Source organism: Sycon ciliatum, chromosome 2, assembly GCF_964019385.1.
Source record: "Sycon ciliatum chromosome 2, ocSycCili1.1, whole genome shotgun sequence".
Taxonomy (NCBI): domain Eukaryota; kingdom Metazoa; phylum Porifera; class Calcarea; order Leucosolenida; family Sycettidae; genus Sycon; species Sycon ciliatum.
In genome coordinates, this window is record NC_088644.1 from 2499794 (window position 1) to 2520346 (window position 20553).

Genomic DNA, 20553 nt, shown 5'->3' on the forward strand with positions numbered 1-20553 from the left:
CCATGCGAACGTCCGTTTGACTCAAGTCATGAGGCCGCACTCAAACTCCGCAGTGCGGTACGCACTTCGCCATAACAATGCTTCCGACCTGAACGGCACCAGTAGGCAGTACACACAGTCATCGAGTCATCATGGTATACTAAGTACTAGCAAGAGTAGATAAACATTACGTTTATCTACTCTTGCCACCAGTACTACGCTTCACAGCGCGCGGTGTATCACCAAGATCACCGTTTACGTAATGATTACGTTGCAGGAAACCAGCACTGCACTCTGTAAGAAGACCCTGGCCTAGGCCGGGTCTGTTGGGAATGCCGAAGTAAAAAACAATACAATACAAAATACTGCAGCAGTCGATCACCTGTATTGGCGTGGATCAGAACTATCTTGTCGTTGTGGTGAATCGTATCCCCAGACCATAACTTGCTGCTGTTCTTTGACCGAGCCAGTCACCTCGCTTGTTTTGGCTACCATTGTGGTCGAACTCTTGGAAAACGTATAGCCAAGTTCCAGAGACTCGGTCGGCTGTTTTCACTGTCCTATTGTCACCAACTCACTGTCCAAAATGTCTTCCTCCCCGAGCACGTCAGAAGCAGAACTTCCGGGAGATACGATGCCTTTTGATAGTTTCCTGCCGGTCTCACAAGGTCCAACGGCGCCTACTAGAACTGGACAGGGTAAGTGACGAAAGTCGAACGTTTTGCAACCTGTATGCTCTGTACACGATGTGGGTATATTGGTTTCCGGCATGGGATAAAAAATATTATTATCCTGCTAGGCATCGATTACTGCCCTTCTTCTCCGATCTATTTTCTTTGTAAATTGTTAAGAACTGGCTCTCTAGCGGCTAAGCCTGCATGAGGCTGCATGCGTTTTTTTTTTAACAATGCAACACAATATTGTGGAAAGGTCACAAACAATAAGAGACAAGATCAAAAGGAAAGCGTTACAATAATAATAATTAGGGCTGAAACGATTATACCGAATAATCGAGTACTCGTTTGATAACTCTAACGATCGAGCAATCGTTTAGATTACCGATGACGATTATTTTTGCGTTTTTTGAATTTGTGTCCAGAAAGTACTGTAAACCCTCGTTTTGTGAAGTTTGAATCAGTTTCCGCTGGGAGTATGCAGTTTCCAGGGGTATGGTTCATGTTCTGAGGTTAAATTGACTTCAAAACTGCCATGTTTCGGAGCTACCCTTTCACTAATGCAGATTTGTTGGTATTATGAAGGCATAGTTTGTGGAAAAAGAGTAATGTTTGCACAGAATTATGAGACTATTTGCTAACGATTATAATCGATTACTCGATCGTTAAGCTGAAGAGTAATCGATACGTGAAAATCCACGATCGTTTCAGCCCTAAATTAATAATAATAAAACGTAGCCTGTAAAATGTAAAGAGTCACTGAGTACAGTTTAATTCAATATCCATGTCCAGTATTTATAATAAAAATAATCTGCTGCAATGTATAGGCTGCAAGCGTGTTGGGAGGGGGGGGGGGGAGTGTGTGGGTGCATGTGTGTGGGGTTGGGGGGGGGGGGGTGACAGCTAGTTCAATTGGCGGGTGCACTTCTGCCAGAAAATGTTGGGTCTGTTGCCAACTGGCTTGCTGCTTGAAGGTGTAATGTTGTACCTGTCACCTGTGTTGGTTTCAGGGTTCATATACAATTGCACTGTCTATTTGAAGTATACATGTACATACCTGTTGGCCATGGACTGCTTCTGGCTAGATTAACTCTTGTGTAATCATGGTGCTAGTGAAGCTTGTATCAGATCCACTCTGATTTAGCCACCTACACTAGTACCAAGTATTACCTTCACTGGGGGCAGGGGTAACTGCAGTTGGATCCCGGGACGGATACCTTGATGCCGTTGGGTGGTTCAATAGCCAGTTGAATCACCTTTCCAAGATTCCCTTTGTGTGTCTCTCCCCTCTTTGGGGGAGACTCCCGTGGCCAGTAAAAGTGGGCAAGGAAAAATAGATACTGAAAAACATGTGTAGAGTGTAAAAAGAAGCCATCATGCACAGCTGCAAGTCGGTCATGTTTTGTTCACTATCAAGTAGTTAGTATCAAGGTGTTCAAGTCCACTACACCGTACTCATACTAGTACTACAGTAGCTCATGACTATATTTTTCAAATGAAAGAGAGAAAATCCCCTTTTACGGGCAGAACTGAAAAACAATGTTGCACAATCATGTACACATGCTGTAGGAAATGCTCATTTCGCTAGAAAGTTCAAGAATCTATTTATTCATTTATTTCTTATTTGTCTGAAGTCACTAACTAACTTACATTAAAATTACAGTCTTCTCAGATATTTATTTACCGGTTTTCATTCCGTTTGGCTATTGCAGACGCTCGTTTGTAGGGTGCGTCTCGTACTACGTAACTGTTTCTGCGTACCGGTAACTTCTTCAGCGGACACAGATACGTGTAACGTGTGCACGTATAACTTGTTCTACATACGCGCGCACCCCTTTGTGTGTGCATGCTGTTCCTTTTTTGCTATGCTCTTGAAAAATGAAATCATTCTTGTTTTCGAGTTATCTGCGTCCATGTCGGCAAATGCTGATGACAGCCACCTTGGCAGCTGTAGGGTAGGTCCACCGTTGAGGGATTCGACTAGCTTGTACATGGTCCTTCGAGCTTCAGCACGAGCCCGAGAAATTTGATTTGTGATTATGGCCGAGACGGAGTCTGAGGATCAGCCAAAGACGACAACAGTGTCGGTCCAACGGTTAGTTCGATTGCGTGGAGCACATCGGTCAGCTGCCTCCAAATTGGTATCTAGAATCGATGATTTTGTGGAGAGGATTTCCTATGTTACGAGGAGCTCACCCGAGTGGCAAGGGGAAGATCTCAGCGTAAATGATAGAGAGGATTGTGCCTTGGACCTGAAGAAACTCCGGGAGAAAGTGGATTTGCTGGGGCGCTTGGACTCCCAAATTTTGGACGCCATCGAGGACGACGACATTGAATCTGAAATTTGTGATGCAGCGGATTATCTTATGAAGTACGAGTCCCGCATCGGCAGGGCTACGCGAGCGATTTCAGATGCAAGTCAACTGTTGGAGAATATCGCCAGTGTACGGGCTTCCCAATCCTCACAGCCAAAGTCAGAGTCACTGTCACCCGTTTCCGGAAAGGATGAGTGCTGCACAACAAGCAAGGCCAAGGGCAATCTGGACAGTCGGGAACCAGCTCCAGATGAGACTGGTGAGGACTCACCAGTTGTCGCCCCGTGTGTCTCGCGTTCCAGTGTAGTATCTAGTACGAGTGCCAGTAGTGGAAGCAGCTTCCACCACCGGATGAAGCTGCCCAAGCTCGAGATTCCTAAGTTCAGCGGTGACATCCGAGCTTGGTCCTCGTTTTGGGACATGTTTGGGTCGGCCATTGATGGCAATGACACCCTGGATGACGTTGATAAGTTCAACTACCTGAAGTCCTTGGTAGTGGGAGAGGCACGAGAGGCAATTGCCGGATTTGCCCTGACAGGAGCCAACTACAGGGCTGCAGTTGACGTCCTCAAGCAACGATTCGGCAACGTCCAGGTCATTGTCGCCAGCCACATGGAGGGCCTCTTGAATGTTGCTTCTGTCACCAGCGAGGATGATGTAACTGGCCTCAGGAAGCTATACACCACCGTTGAGACACACATTCGTAGTTTACAGTCCCTCGGGATGAGTCGCGAGTCTTATGGATCCCTGTTGACGTCTGTTTTGATGTCCCGATTACCCGCAGAGTTCCGGCTCATTGTCAGCCGCAAGATTGCCGGGACTGAGCAGCATTGGGAGATCGGTGAGCTGCTATCGGCTGTCCATCTGGAGCTGTGTGCCAGGGAGCGAGCGGCACCGGCAGCTAAGCCAACCATCCCGATAGCCCAACCCAGAAAGTCCGCACCAGCCACAACGTCAACACTCTACACTGGTGCGCCTGAGCAACTGAAGTGCTTCTTTTGCAATGGTAGTCACACTGCCGGGAGATGCGTAACAGTGACGAATGTTGCCACCCGTAGACAAATCTTGAGGAAGCAAGGCAGGTGCTTCCGATGCCTCAAACGCAATCACATAGCAAAGACCTGTCCAAATGCATACTCTTGTGTCAAGTGTGGTGGGAGCCACAACGTAGCCATATGTAGTGGCGAGAGGCAGCAGAAGGCAGAGGTGAACACGCAGGCTGTTGCTGCGAATGCTTCCGCGGACCCTCGCAGACAGGAATCGGTATTGCTACAGACCGCCAAGGCCGTGGCTTATAATGTCACACAGTCCGATCGCAGCGCCGCTATCCGACTGTTGATGGACGGCGGCAGCCAACGGACGTATGTTACGAGCGCTCTCCGTGACGCTTTGCAACTGCCGGTCCTGGATCAACGTAAGGTCATCATCAAGGCGTTCGGCCAGGACAACACAACGTCCCAAGTAGTTGATGTAGTTCAACTTGGAATCCGAGTCCCCGACGGCGAGGACATCACGGTACAAGCCTATGCTGTGCCGCTATTGTGTGACCCGATTACTGGCCAATCCATGCACACGTCAGTGGAGTGCTGTAGTCACCTCGATGGATTGGCGCTAGCCGACACCAGATATGACACAGGTACTCGATCAGTGGATCTGCTAATCGGCGCGGACCTCTACTGGACTATTGCAACGGGTAACATCATCCGAGGTGCCGACGGACCTGTGGCCATTGAGACAAAGCTAGGGTGGGTCCTATCCGGTCCAGCCACCGTACTTCCCACGCCAGAAGATACCAGTGCACTGGCCACGCACGTCTTCTCCGTCGAGGAAGAGGCATCAGCAGCAGATCGAGAGCTCACTGACTCCCTGCAAAGGTTCTGGGAAATTGAATCACTTGCAGACCAGGACAAGACGGAGTATGAAGAACTCGTTGAGACAATCAATTTCAACAATGGACGGTATGAGGTCAGACTACCATGGAAGGACGATCATCCATTGTTGCCGGACAATTTCCAACTCTGCAAGTCCAGACTCGTCGGTCTCCACAAACGGCTCCGCAAGGATCCTGAGCTGCTCAAGTCCTACAATGACACCATCGAAGAGCAGCTGCGTACCGGCATCATTGAACCCGTGGAGACAGAAGACAGCACAGTCGGTCGAACGCACTATTTGCCGCATCATGCTGTCGTGCGAAGTGATAAATTGACAACGAAGGTGCGTGTGGTGTACGACGCGTCAGCTAAAACAGCCGGCACGTCCCTTAACGCATGTCTGAGATCAGGTCCACCACTCACCGGCAGTATTGTGGATATCTTGTTGAGGTTCCGCACCCATGAGGTCGCGCTGTCAGGCGACATTGAGAAGGCATTCCTCATGATATCGATCGCCGAAGAGGACAGGGACGTCCTGCGATTCCTGTGGTTTGACGATGTCACGAAAGACAATCCCGAGATTGTTGTGTTCCGCTTCACCCGCGTTGTGTTCGGCGTCACATCCAGCCCGTTTCTGTTGAACGCAACCGTGAGACACCACCTCAGCCAGTTCAGCCAAGATGATCCTGAGTTTGTGCAGACTCTGGCCGACGGGACTTATGTGGACGATATCAATGTGGGTGGTGAAACGGATGACGAAGTGTACATGCTGTACTTGAAATCAAAGCTTCGTCTGGCCGACGGCGGATTCAACCTACGCAAGTTTGTTACCAACTCACCTGACCTCAGACGTCGCATCAAACACAGTGAAGCCAGTCTTGCAATGGTCAGCAGCAATGGTAACTCGCAAGTCCCGAGCTCACCTGATCCAACCTATGCCGAATTGTCCCTGGGACAGCCGCAGGAGACGAGGGACTCGCTACACAAGGTGTTGGGAGTCACTTGGAACTACCAGCAGGACACCCTCATCTTCGACATGGCACAAGTGGCGCGACTCGCCAAGGAAGTGACACCAACAAGACGTCACATTGTCGGCATAGCAGCGCGCTTCTTCGACCCACTTGGCTTCCTCGCACCGGTGATCCTGCTGTTCAAACTGATGTGTCGCGATCTATGCCAGAGCAAACTGTCCTGGGACGACTCACTTGAGCCTATTCAACTTCGTCAGTGGAACAAGCTAGTCGAATCCCTCAACGGTGGACCTACCCTACAGCTGCCAAGGTGGCTGTCATCAGCATTTGCCGACATGGACGCAGAGGCCATCAGAGCTTTCTCTCTGCGGGGTTTTGCAGATGCATCCAGTCAAGCCTATGGTGCAGTCCTCTACTTGTGCGTTGACAGCGGCACTAGACGAGATGTGCAGTTCCTTGTGGCCAAGACCAAGGTCGCACCACTGACCGGGATGACGATACCCCGACTTGAACTACTAGCTGCAGTACTACTGGCGAAGCTCGTGCAATCAGTGACGACCGCACTGGAGCCTACAGTCAGTATCGAGAATGTATTGTGCTACACCGACTCGCGCGTTACGTGGCACTGGATTACCGAACAGCGTGAATGGAAGCAGTTTGTGCGACGCCGTGTTCAGGAGATACGGGAGAGAGTGCCAGCGGCAGCCTGGCGTCATTGTCCTGGCAAGGACAACCCAGCGGACGTCGCTTCCAGGGGAACCACGCTAACTGAACTTGCGCTGGACGAGAAATGGAAATGTGGGCCAGCATGGCTAAAGACATCTGACGGACAGGAAATCAGCGCTAGTAGCATGCCCGAGGAGTGCCGTGCAGAGATGAGCAGAAGAGAAATGGAAGTCGTCGACAACTCAGCCGCCTTACTGACAACGACACATCCATCGTCAGACATCGGACTGGTCATCGACTGTACCCGCTTCAGCAATTACAACCGACTTCTGAGAGTGACAGCTACAGTGCTGAAGGCCGTACAGCGCTTCAAGTCTAAACGGCAAGAGAGTGAGAGCGAACTCACGGCTGGAGATTTAGATCTCGCCGAGAAGCTGTGGATCAACCATCTTCAACTTGCGCTCCCGTCTCATCAGCACTACAAGTCTTGGCAGGCAGAATTCGGTCTGTTTGTGGACAACGGTCTCATCCGCTGCGGTGGCCGACTCCAGAACTCTGATCTGCCTCTGACAACCAAGCACCCGTACCTTCTGCCGAAGGATCACCACGTGACTGACCTGATTGTTAATGAGTGCCATGCCTAAGTATCAAGTAAGTTCATTCCAAGTCCTGAGATACAAGTGTTTGACTAAGTTTAGTTTTGACATGCATGTGTACGAAATTCTCAACATACGAATTCCGTGGGAACTGGAGGATTAACTAAATTTATATCCTCATCACTGACATCAGGCTCATGCTCATTATTCCAACAAGAGAATACATCTTGACTCTTCCTTTCAATAATTATTCGCTCCAAAGAAGTCCAAGCAATGGACGACAGATAACTCGAAAACAAGAATGATTTCATTTTTCAAGAGCATAGCAAAAAAGGAACAGCATGCACACACAAAGGGGTGCGCGCGTATGTAGAACAAGTTATACGTGCACACGTTACACGTATCTGTGTCCGCTGAAGAAGTTACCGGTACGCAGAAACAGTTACGTAGTACGAGACGCACCCTACAAACGAGCGTCTGCAATAGCCAAACGGAATGAAAACCGGTAAATAAATATCTGAGAAGACTGTAATTTTAATGTAAGTTAGTTAGTGACTTCAGACAAATAAGAAATAAATGAATAAATAGATTCTTGAACTTTCTAGCGAAATGAGCATTTCCTACACTCCCCCCAATTGGCCAGTTATGGACAATTGTGAGTAGACCCAAATTAAATGCAGTTATTAGTGATCAGCGCTTGTCTCATCTCATTTGCGTGAGCAGCTGCGCGTCTCTGCGATCTTGGTCGGCGTGCTGGAGCGTCTTCATGCTGCTCAACGTCAACCTGCTGACTGTTAGACAACTCTACGGGATAGAGGCGCTGGACTGGTCTCTTCAAGTAATGGCGCTTCCGGCCTGAACCCATCTGAAGCGTAACGGCACGAACTTGCCCGTCTCTTCCCGTGTGCAGCTCATGGACCCTTCCAAGGTTCCATTGACATCGCTTGGCTGACTCGTCCTCAATTACCACCACATCATCAAGTGACACCGCGTCCCCGGCTGTAGTCTGCAAGCTGCGATGGCTGTCGCGAAGGTCAACCAAATACTCCCGTCGCCATCGACTCCAGAAATGGGTGAGGATGCTGTCGAGGTATGCCAGTCGCCGGTTGGCGTCTCCTGGAGTTAAGTCAAAGTCCGGGTCCATTTGGGGCACAAGCTCATCCGCCTGACCATGCAATCGGTGCCCACATAGCAAGTGGCTGGGGGTGAGGGGCTCCTCGGTGTCTTCCGACGATACATACGTTAGTGGCCTCGAGTTCAGAGTTCTCTCCACTTCCATCAGAATAGTCTGCAATTCATCTAAAGACAAATGCGCGTTGCCAATGACCTTCTTCAAGCAGCCCTTCATCGACTTGATTAGGCGCTCGAATATCCCACCCCACCACGGTGCCTTCTCGACATTAAATAGCCAGTTGACCCTTGAGTTGACCAATTTCCGCGCTGCGGCCTTGAAAGTTGCTGCGTTGTCGGAAATTACACTGGCTGGTGTTGATGTAGTTCAACTTGGAATCCGAGTCCCCGACGGCGAGGACATCACGGTACAAGCCTATGCTGTGCCGCTATTGTGTGACCCGATTACTGGCCAATCCATGCACACGTCAGTGGAGTGCTGTAGTCACCTCGATGGATTGGCGCTAGCCGACACCAGATATGACACAGGTACTCGATCAGTGGATCTGCTAATCGGCGCGGACCTCTACTGGACTATTGCAACGGGTAACATCATCCGAGGTGCCGACGGACCTGTGGCCATTGAGACAAAGCTAGGGTGGGTCCTATCCGGTCCAGCCACCGTACTTCCCACGCCAGAAGATACCAGTGCACTGGCCACGCACGTCTTCTCCGTCGAGGAAGAGGCATCAGCAGCAGATCGAGAGCTCACTGACTCCCTGCAAAGGTTCTGGGAAATTGAATCACTTGCAGACCAGGACAAGACGGAGTATGAAGAACTCGTTGAGACAATCAATTTCAACAATGGACGGTATGAGGTCAGACTACCATGGAAGGACGATCATCCATTGTTGCCGGACAATTTCCAACTCTGCAAGTCCAGACTCGTCGGTCTCCACAAACGGCTCCGCAAGGATCCTGAGCTGCTCAAGTCCTACAATGACACCATCGAAGAGCAGCTGCGTACCGGCATCATTGAACCCGTGGAGACAGAAGACAGCACAGTCGGTCGAACGCACTATTTGCCGCATCATGCTGTCGTGCGAAGTGATAAATTGACAACGAAGGTGCGTGTGGTGTACGACGCGTCAGCTAAAACAGCCGGCACGTCCCTTAACGCATGTCTGAGATCAGGTCCACCACTCACCGGCAGTATTGTGGATATCTTGTTGAGGTTCCGCACCCATGAGGTCGCGCTGTCAGGCGACATTGAGAAGGCATTCCTCATGATATCGATCGCCGAAGAGGACAGGGACGTCCTGCGATTCCTGTGGTTTGACGATGTCACGAAAGACAATCCCGAGATTGTTGTGTTCCGCTTCACCCGCGTTGTGTTCGGCGTCACATCCAGCCCGTTTCTGTTGAACGCAACCGTGAGACACCACCTCAGCCAGTTCAGCCAAGATGATCCTGAGTTTGTGCAGACTCTGGCCGACGGGACTTATGTGGACGATATCAATGTGGGTGGTGAAACGGATGACGAAGTGTACATGCTGTACTTGAAATCAAAGCTTCGTCTGGCCGACGGCGGATTCAACCTACGCAAGTTTGTTACCAACTCACCTGACCTCAGACGTCGCATCAAACACAGTGAAGCCAGTCTTGCAATGGTCAGCAGCAATGGTAACTCGCAAGTCCCGAGCTCACCTGATCCAACCTATGCCGAATTGTCCCTGGGACAGCCGCAGGAGACGAGGGACTCGCTACACAAGGTGTTGGGAGTCACTTGGAACTACCAGCAGGACACCCTCATCTTCGACATGGCACAAGTGGCGCGACTCGCCAAGGAAGTGACACCAACAAGACGTCACATTGTCGGCATAGCAGCGCGCTTCTTCGACCCACTTGGCTTCCTCGCACCGGTGATCCTGCTGTTCAAACTGATGTGTCGCGATCTATGCCAGAGCAAACTGTCCTGGGACGACTCACTTGAGCCTATTCAACTTCGTCAGTGGAACAAGCTAGTCGAATCCCTCAACGGTGGACCTACCCTACAGCTGCCAAGGTGGCTGTCATCAGCATTTGCCGACATGGACGCAGAGGCCATCAGAGCTTTCTCTCTGCGGGGTTTTGCAGATGCATCCAGTCAAGCCTATGGTGCAGTCCTCTACTTGTGCGTTGACAGCGGCACTAGACGAGATGTGCAGTTCCTTGTGGCCAAGACCAAGGTCGCACCACTGACCGGGATGACGATACCCCGACTTGAACTACTAGCTGCAGTACTACTGGCGAAGCTCGTGCAATCAGTGACGACCGCACTGGAGCCTACAGTCAGTATCGAGAATGTATTGTGCTACACCGACTCGCGCGTTACGTGGCACTGGATTACCGAACAGCGTGAATGGAAGCAGTTTGTGCGACGCCGTGTTCAGGAGATACGGGAGAGAGTGCCAGCGGCAGCCTGGCGTCATTGTCCTGGCAAGGACAACCCAGCGGACGTCGCTTCCAGGGGAACCACGCTAACTGAACTTGCGCTGGACGAGAAATGGAAATGTGGGCCAGCATGGCTAAAGACATCTGACGGACAGGAAATCAGCGCTAGTAGCATGCCCGAGGAGTGCCGTGCAGAGATGAGCAGAAGAGAAATGGAAGTCGTCGACAACTCAGCCGCCTTACTGACAACGACACATCCATCGTCAGACATCGGACTGGTCATCGACTGTACCCGCTTCAGCAATTACAACCGACTTCTGAGAGTGACAGCTACAGTGCTGAAGGCCGTACAGCGCTTCAAGTCTAAACGGCAAGAGAGTGAGAGCGAACTCACGGCTGGAGATTTAGATCTCGCCGAGAAGCTGTGGATCAACCATCTTCAACTTGCGCTCCCGTCTCATCAGCACTACAAGTCTTGGCAGGCAGAATTCGGTCTGTTTGTGGACAACGGTCTCATCCGCTGCGGTGGCCGACTCCAGAACTCTGATCTGCCTCTGACAACCAAGCACCCGTACCTTCTGCCGAAGGATCACCACGTGACTGACCTGATTGTTAATGAGTGCCATGCCCGAGTGATGCATGGTGGGGTCAAGGCCACACTAACGGAGTTTCGCGCACGTTTCTGGCTCGTGAAGGGACGTCAACGGATACGTCAAATTATTCACAGCTGCAGAACTTGTCGTCGCCACGACTCGAAGCCATACACAGGACCCAAAGCACCTCCGCTACCAAGATTCCGGGTAGAGCAGACTACTCCATTCAGCTACGTGGGAGTTGACTATGCCGGACCACTACACATCCGGAACGAGAATGGTCCAGCCAAGGTTTGGATATGCCTGTTTACGTGCTGCACGACTCGAGCAGTTCATCTAGATGTCGTTAGTGAAATGTCCACGTCGGCGTTTATGTTGGCATTTCGGCGCTTGTCCGCCCGATTTGGAACACCAGCCAGTGTAATTTCCGACAACGCAGCAACTTTCAAGGCCGCAGCGCGGAAATTGGTCAACTCAAGGGTCAACTGGCTATTTAATGTCGAGAAGGCACCGTGGTGGGGTGGGATATTCGAGCGCCTAATCAAGTCGATGAAGGGCTGCTTGAAGAAGGTCATTGGCAACGCGCATTTGTCTTTAGATGAATTGCAGACTATTCTGATGGAAGTGGAGAGAACTCTGAACTCGAGGCCACTAACGTATGTATCGTCGGAAGACACCGAGGAGCCCCTCACCCCCAGCCACTTGCTATGTGGGCACCGATTGCATGGTCAGGCGGATGAGCTTGTGCCCCAAATGGACCCGGACTTTGACTTAACTCCAGGAGACGCCAACCGGCGACTGGCATACCTCGACAGCATCCTCACCCATTTCTGGAGTCGATGGCGACGGGAGTATTTGGTTGACCTTCGCGACAGCCATCGCAGCTTGCAGACTACAGCCGGGGACGCGGTGTCACTTGATGATGTGGTGGTAATTGAGGACGAGTCAGCCAAGCGATGTCAATGGAACCTTGGAAGGGTCCATGAGCTGCACACGGGAAGAGACGGGCAAGTTCGTGCCGTTACGCTTCAGATGGGTTCAGGCCGGAAGCGCCATTACTTGAAGAGACCAGTCCAGCGCCTCTATCCCGTAGAGTTGTCTAACAGTCAGCAGGTTGACGTTGAGCAGCATGAAGACGCTCCAGCACGCCGACCAAGATCGCAGAGACGCGCAGCTGCTCACGCAAATGAGATGAGACAAGCGCTGATCACTAATAACTGCATTTAATTTGGGTCTACTCACAATTGTCCATAACTGGCCAATTGGGGGGAGTGTAGGAAATGCTCATTTCGCTAGAAAGTTCAAGAATCTATTTATTCATTTATTTCTTATTTGTCTGAAGTCACTAACTAACTTACATTAAAATTACAGTCTTCTCAGATATTTATTTACCGGTTTTCATTCCGTTTGGCTATTGCAGACGCTCGTTTGTAGGGTGCGTCTCGTACTACGTAACTGTTTCTGCGTACCGGTAACTTCTTCAGCGGACACAGATACGTGTAACGTGTGCACGTATAACTTGTTCTACATACGCGCGCACCCCTTTGTGTGTGCATGCTGTTCCTTTTTTGCTATGCTCTTGAAAAATGAAATCATTCTTGTTTTCGAGTTATCTGTCGTCCATTGCTTGGACTTCTTTGGAGCGAATAATTATTGAAAGGAAGAGTCAAGATGTATTCTCTTGTTGGAATAATGAGCATGAGCCTGATGTCAGTGATGAGGATATAAATTTAGTTAATCCTCCAGTTCCCACGGAATTCGTATGTTGAGAATTTCGTACCCATGCATGTCAAAACTAAACTTAGTCAAACACTTGTATCTCAGGACTTGGAATGAACTTACTTGATACTTAGGCATGACGTCATGCTATTCTGTCGCACGCACTGAGTATATACCACTGTACTCTGTAGTATTAGGCTAGGGTGTCTAGAGGCATGCCATTGACCCAGTCGATGATACTCCTGACTGTGTGTCCATGGGTAGATAATACTACTGAAGTACGTGCACAGTACAGTATGTGTCAGTAGCCATGTGGAACGCAAGCAGTGTTGTGTGATTGTTGTCATTGCACATTGTGTTAGGTTGTATGCAACATTAAGATGAAACCTGACAGTTGACGGACTAAATGTGCCTGTGTTTTGTTGTTGTTCTGATTCCATCTGGCTAACATGTAGTAACCACATCACAACCTGTGACTGACCTAGCGGATGCTTTAAAGCGGGTGCGTTTGGAGACAGAGGGCCCGGTCCACATTGGTACATCCACAAACAGTGCCAGTGGCACAGGACCCATTCAGACTGCCAACATTCTACCTGCGGGTATGTAGCAGGGTAACTGTGTGTATGTGTGTGTGTGTGTGTGTGTGTGTGTGTGTGTGTGTGTATGTGTATGTATATATATATTATGTGTGTGTGTGTATGTGTATGTATGTGTGTGTATGTGTATGTATATATATGTGTGTGTGTATGTGTATGTATATATGTGTGTGTGTGTGTATGTATATATGTGTGTGTGTATGTGTATGTATATATGTGTGTGTGTATGTATATATGTGTGTGTGTGTGTGTGTGTGTGTGTATACTTCGAAGTATATGTGTGTGTGTGTGTGTGTGTGTGTGTGTGTGTGTGTGTGTGTGTGTGTGTGTGTGTGTGTGTGTGTGTGTGTGTGTGTGTGTGTGTGTGTGTGTGTGTGTGTGTGTGCGTGCGTGTGTGAATGTGTGTGTGTGTATGTGTCACACACATTCACACACATGCAGACACGCACGCTGTGTATCTCCATGTGCGTGTCGTTGTTGTTGTTGTTGTTGTTGTTGTTGTTGTTGTTGTTGTTTTTGTTTGGCTTTATTTGCCGTGTATGTGTGCTGTAGCCAATGAAAGTGCCGATTTGTGTGTGTGGGTGTGTGGGTGGGTGTGTGTGTGTGCGTGCGTGTCTGTGTGCGTGTGTGTGTCTGGGCGTGTGCGTGAGTGTGTGTGTGTGTGTGTGTGTGTGTGTGTGTGTGTGTGTGTGTGTGTGTGTGTGTGTGTGTGTGTGTGTGTGAGTGTGTGTGTCTGTGTGCGAGCGCAAGGACCATTAATTTGATAAGTCTGTGCTGAGGGACAACTTACTATTGTAAACTAAACACACATCCACGGGGCAGGACCACTTCAGTCAGTGTTTTCCACCATCTGACAATTCCTATCATTACATGTACTGTAAAAGCCATATAACAGCGAAGTGCTAACTTTAACTCGGATGGTGAGCCAATAATATATATAAGTGCTAACGAGTAGAAATCTGTCGTTAAAATAGAAATCGTTATACAGAAATCGATACATATACTGTCCAATTGAGCGTTGAGAATAAGTGAGAATCTTTACCTTTGGTACACGTAAACTAGTCAAGTTTGGGAAATCGTTATATATGCGCCTCGGTAGAATAATGGCTTTTACAGTAGGTCATGCTCATGGCCAACAATCGAGGACATCTGAGAGTTGTAATTTGTGTACTCCTCCGAGGTGTGATTTTTGGCCTGCTGGGCCAAGCACAAGAAAGCCTTCTGCCAAAAAAACTGAAGAACTTGAAATGGTGGTTGTTTGATCCTTTGGTGTAATCTTTGTAGCTAGTCAAAGCTAGTTGCTGTTTGGGGCAGAAACCCTGAAGCTAACAATTTTCTAACTATTTTCTGCATAACTTGTACTCATGCATGTACTCGTGTACTCAGTCTCACTCGCATTTTAGCTGTTTTTCTGGAAGGGATGCTGCTCTGCGGCCCTCGGTGAACATTACCTGTGCTCGTGGAGCAGCTGAAAAGGACCACTAGTATGTCTGGTTCCAGTCTCAGCCTCTTTTACGGGCAAAATAAACACAATGAATATTTTTTCCCAAGTGTTCCAAAAACTTCAACTCTAAGTTCTAGAAAGAAAGAAAAAAAGAAAGAAAAAACACGCAAAAAGCAAAACAGCATAATAATGTGTATACCTACTTAGGTAAACAGCAGCAAGTTCAACTTCAAGTCAATATTCCAGTCACTATTACCGCTTGTGCACGCTAAGCCGGTACCCGGGCCTCTACCACTGCCAGCGGAGCAGAGGTATCACCCACAGCCAAGGCAGACTGGCTAGAGAGCCTTCTGCACCCTCGGAGGCACATGATGCAGGACCGCAAGAGTGAAAAAGCGATCCTGCACCTGATGAAAGCCATCACATGAGAGTACTGCTCCCCTCTTTTCGCCGCCAACAGAGAGGCCACTCGTTTGTAGAGGGCCGTTGCTGCCTTGCCCATGCCTCCGCTCGCAGACATCACAGCCGGAACAAAAGTGCCATGCTCCACTTGTCTCACTCTCTCTTCGTAGTGCCTTCGTTTCTCTCTTTCGTGTCGATGATACACAGTGGTACGTGGTGCAGACTGATTTGAGCGAGCATAAGGATTAAAAACCCGGACATCAATTAGGGTTCGCTCAAATCGACTGCCCCACAAACCACTGGCAGCGACATCAAGGCGTGCATGATCCTCCACGTTGACCGTTCGGTATTGCAATCGCTTACCGGTCAGTGGCTGCAGCGTAGGCTCCGTGGACACATTGCTACAGACTTGGTGTAGGAGCTGTGCGGTAGTGTCACGAATGACATTGTGTCGTATGGTGGGAAACCCTCCATGAGGACAGGATAGTGAGTGAGAAACGCTCACCTCTTGGCCACATGAACAATGAGTCGGTATTCTCGCCGGCGTACATCCATAGCGGAGACACAGCCCGTCCCAGAACTCTTGCATCGTGAAGCTGAAGCCGTACTTCTTCAGCGGACGACGTATGTCTGGTTCCTGGTTTGAAAGTGGACAGTCGACTTTTGTGCCTTGAAAAAGGAGTAGAGAGCAATAAAGGTACATTGTACGTCTGTAGCTTATTTTTGAGTGCTCCTCGTACATTTTGATGGTGATAGAAAATTCTCAGATCAAAGTCAGCGCAGCGGTGGGCGTACAGTTTTCTTGTGGATTTTTTCGTTTTTTCATCTCGTACCTATGTCAGTATTGTGATGGTGAATTGGACAGGGTGATTTTATTCCTCTAGGCTTCATTCGATCGACTTTGCTTCGTCCTCGTTGAAAAGTGGAGCTTGAAAAAATTCGATTTGCAAAATTATGTTGATTTTCAATGTACATGTACATGTACATGTAGGTGTAGGTGTAGGTGTAGGTGTAGGTGTAGGTGTAGGTGTAGGTGTAGGTGTAGGTGTAGGTGGTGGCATGCGATTGCTGTGGCTATGTACAGTCTACTTGGCTTATAACGACACTCGGCGGCGGGGCATCAAAAAGGTGTCCTTATTCGCGAAGTGTCGTTATACCCGAAGTCTGATGATAATATTATGTATTACAGTGGGATGGGACTTTGCTCTGGGCATGGAAATTCTGTCGTTATTCGCGAATTGTCGTTATATCCGCAGTCGCTATTAGCGATGTTGACTGTATGTATCTCATTTGCACATTGTCAATTTCTGCCTTGCTCTGAAACACAGCATTCGATGGGACACATCAACAGGTACAGGCAGGGTTGCAAGCTGCTGGGACATATGTCACTCCAGTACAGCCCTACGTTATTTTAATACCTCAGCCAGTTGCAAACCAACCGCAACCTGTTGGTCAGCAGCACAGCCATATTGGACAACCTGTCAACACTGGTGGCTTCAGTAGTGTTGTGCAGTTTCCATCATACTCAAGTGCGTCTCAACTCATCATTAGTCTCATGTCATCACCAGCACAACGTGTGAGTCCATACAGTCTGCCACCCAATCAGTACGCCGCCCAACCCATGCCTACTGCTACCACTACCAGTGCAACGCAAGCCGGCGACTTTCAACAGACCGCACTGAACCATCTAGCACAATGCACTGTACACCATCAATGGAGCAACCCCTCTGCCCCTCCATTGCCATTGAATGGCGGACATCAAGGAGATCTGTGCGAATGGTGTGGCGGACATCAAGTACATCTGTGCGAATGGTGTGTAGATGACAGTCTAAACATATGTGGGTTGACTTTCTCTGATGACACCGAACTAATGGAGCATGTAACGAAAGCTCATATCCAACTGACCAGTCATGAACTTCCTGAACAGGAGGATGGCAACGTCCACATCTGAAGGTGCATTGAAACCACTGGCAGCATCAGCAACAGTAGAACTCTCTCCCATCCCCACAGCACTCTCTCCCATCCCCGCAGCACTCTCTCCCATCCCCGCAGCACTCTCTCTTTCATCCCCGCAGCACTCTCTCCCATCCCCGCAGCACTCTCTCTCATCCCCACAGCACTCTCTCTCATCCCCGCAGCCGCTGCATTTCAAGCGGTCTTGCTCACAGCAAGGTGATGTAGAAAGTGAAACTGACTGATTTGGCTAATAGAGGCGGGGTGACACTTGGTGGCGAAGTAAAAGTCACACATGCATACCACATGAGTGGGTTGCTATGCACCCACATACGGAGGCAATAGCAAAGTCACACCTTAGTGGATCCAAAATGGAAATCTGATGTCAACTTACTACAGGTGTAATCCTGATAATTCGAACCTCAAAATGCCAGGAAAAAACTTCTAATTATCCGGACATTCTAATTATCCAAACATGAACCCACAACACAATATGTACCGTATTTCCGCAAATAAAAGGCCGTCCTCGTATACAACGCCTTCCTCGTATACAAGGCCGGGGCAGGGGGCGATTGAAAAAATAAAAGACCGTCTCCGATTAGAAGACCGGGCCTGCTAAATGAGTCTTTGTTCTTGTGTTAAAAATAGAAGACCGTGCTCAAACTGTGGGAAAATACAAGACCGTGCTCAAACCGTGTAGAAGAAAATGGAAGAACGGGGGTAAAACTGTGTGGCGAGAAATAGAAGACCGGGGTCAAACTGGGTTGAAAGAATAAAAGACCGTCCTCGGATACAAGACCGTCCTCGATTATAAGGCCGGGTTAGGACGAGGTTGAAAAAATAGTAGACCGGCCTACTATTTGTGGAAATACGGTATGTCAAAATGCTCTCATGGTCACGCAGAGTTGCGCTATGGACCTCAGACACAGATTTCGCGGATACTGACCTGACCGGCACAGCCTGCTCATGCAAACTGAACTGACCAGTACAATGTACAGCGAACTTCGAATTACACTTTGCTAACTTCGAATTATCAGCACAAATCCCACACATTTTCTATGTAAGTCAGTGGAATCTGTGGGACTTCGAATTAACCGGACATATCCAGTTCGAGGTTCGATTTATCAGAATTTTTTATGTAGGACTCGTATTGATAGAAATGGGTCCTGGAAAAACTTCTAATTATGCGGTATGTTCGAATTAAAGGGGAAGTTAAGGCAAAAATTAAAATTTCACCAGTTGTAGTCTTCGGGGTGCTGAGTCGAATGGTCTTGGTCCGAGAAAGCTGAGACGCTCGCTTCCTACTTGAATCCCAATCGAACTCGCGCACTTCCACCGAAACTGGGTGACTGCGCCCTACTAGATGGGGATTTGTATGCAAAATGTCACTAAAAGCGCCATTTCGTTCTTATAAAAGCACGGATGACCGCGATTGGCCCATATGTTGTAGTCTTTTGGACGCTGAGTCGACTGGTTTTGGTCCGAAAAGGCTGCGATGCAGCGTTCCTCCTTTATTCCCAATCGAACATGGTTGAACAAGCGGTCACGTGCTCCTGCGTACACCAGTCAGCTGGTCAACGTGCCTGCACGGTACAACTTACTAGCCTGTTTGACCTTTTTTGTGTGCAGTCCTGTCACTCGAGTTCAACCTTGGTGTGAAAGTTGTCGCCTGCTGGCGTGGTGACCATGTGATTTGGGCACCCAGGAGCACGTGACCGCTTCTTCAACCATGTTCGATTGGGAATAAAGGAGGAACGCTGCATCGCAGCCTTTTCGGACCAAAACCAGTCGACTCAGCGTCCAAAAGACTACAACATATGAGCCAATCGCGGTCATCCGTGCTTTTATAAGAACGAAATGGCGCTTTTAGTGACATTTTGCATACAAATCCCCATCTAGTAGGGCGCAGTCACCCAGTTTCGGTGGAAGTGCGCGAGTTCGATTGGGATTCAAGTAGGAAGGGAGCGTCTCAGCTTTCTCGGACCAAGACCATTCGACTCAGCACCCCGAAAACTACAACTGGTGAAATTTTAATTTTTGCCTTAACTTCCCCTTTAACTTCCCCTTTAAGCCATATTCGAATTATCAGGATTCCACCTGTACTCCCTGGCCGTTTTTGACGTCAGCACTCTCAAGCCCTTGCAGCTAGCTGTCCAGCGAGGAAAGTCTCGAGTGGAGGCCTCTTGATCTGCTCGCTCATTCGCCTGGCATTCAGTAGCACTTCATCGCCAAGGACTTCAATTCAAAACAGTTTTCACACTGCGCTTCGAGCCTTTTTCCTCGTGAACTTGCTGCAAACGTATGACTATGAGCTCTGCTGCGCGTGTTCCCTTTGTGTGAGGCCCAGAAACAGCTTGTATCTCCGTACTTCCATTGGCTGGATCGATGTCGTCCATGTTCTCCTCGCTATCGCCATCACGACTATAAACTGGAGACGATTTCTTCACCATTTTCCGCAAGCAGCAGCTAGCGCAGAAATTTCGCCATCCCTGAGTGTAGGAGATGGAATCCGTTCGATCAGCTCAAAACTCTTCGTTGTGACTAGATGAGTAGCAGGGAATATTCTACCGGAAGCCCTTTGACTTCCCTGACTGCTGAAACCCTTCCTGCCATGACTGCTACTTTATTATTTCACAATCACGATGACATAGTGCCAATAAGCATGTGATGCGGGCGATTTTAACCAGCCATGGTGGGGACAACTGAGAAAAAGAAGGAGAAGAAAAAGAGAAAACAAAACAAAACAAAAGGAGTACTATAGGAACCTGGAGAGAGCAGTATGAAGATAAGGCTAGCAATGGAAAACAACGAATTCAATTCAATTCAACTTAGGCGCGGGCAGAATGGAACAAAATGCAGCGAAGGTGTCACGAGACTTTACCTCCTGCGGAAGCCGAGACCAATGAGAATAGGACTTGAACAGAGGGGATTTTAAAAGGATCGATGACCTGGCAAGTGGGAAATGGAGAGAACATCTAGTACGCGAGCTATTATTGAACCAGCTTAAATGCGCAAGTGCATGAGGAGGAGCAAGTTGAAGCTTAATACGGTGAATGAATTTGCATGCCGAGTGGGGAAAGCGTTCTGAGAGAGGGGAGGAGGAAGCCAAAATGTATAGCGTCTGAGAGGAGGTCAGAGGGGGCATGCGAAATATTAATCGAAGTAATTTACGGTGGGTGACTTCTAACCGATGCATAAGAGCGGAGGATAGACCGGAAGACCAAACGAGAG

At 49.0% G+C, this 20553-nt stretch overlaps 1 long non-coding RNA gene across 1 annotated transcript; it reads left to right on the forward strand.

The window, feature by feature from the left end:
• Positions 1 to 216: 216 nt before the first annotated feature.
• LOC135808233 (uncharacterized) lies at positions 217 to 17352 on the forward strand. The gene is made up of 3 exons (XR_010552068.1): positions 217 to 677; positions 13383 to 13526; positions 16698 to 17352. It is a non-coding gene; the product is annotated as an uncharacterized LOC135808233 (long non-coding RNA).
• The last annotated feature ends 3201 nt before the right edge of the window (positions 17353 to 20553 follow it).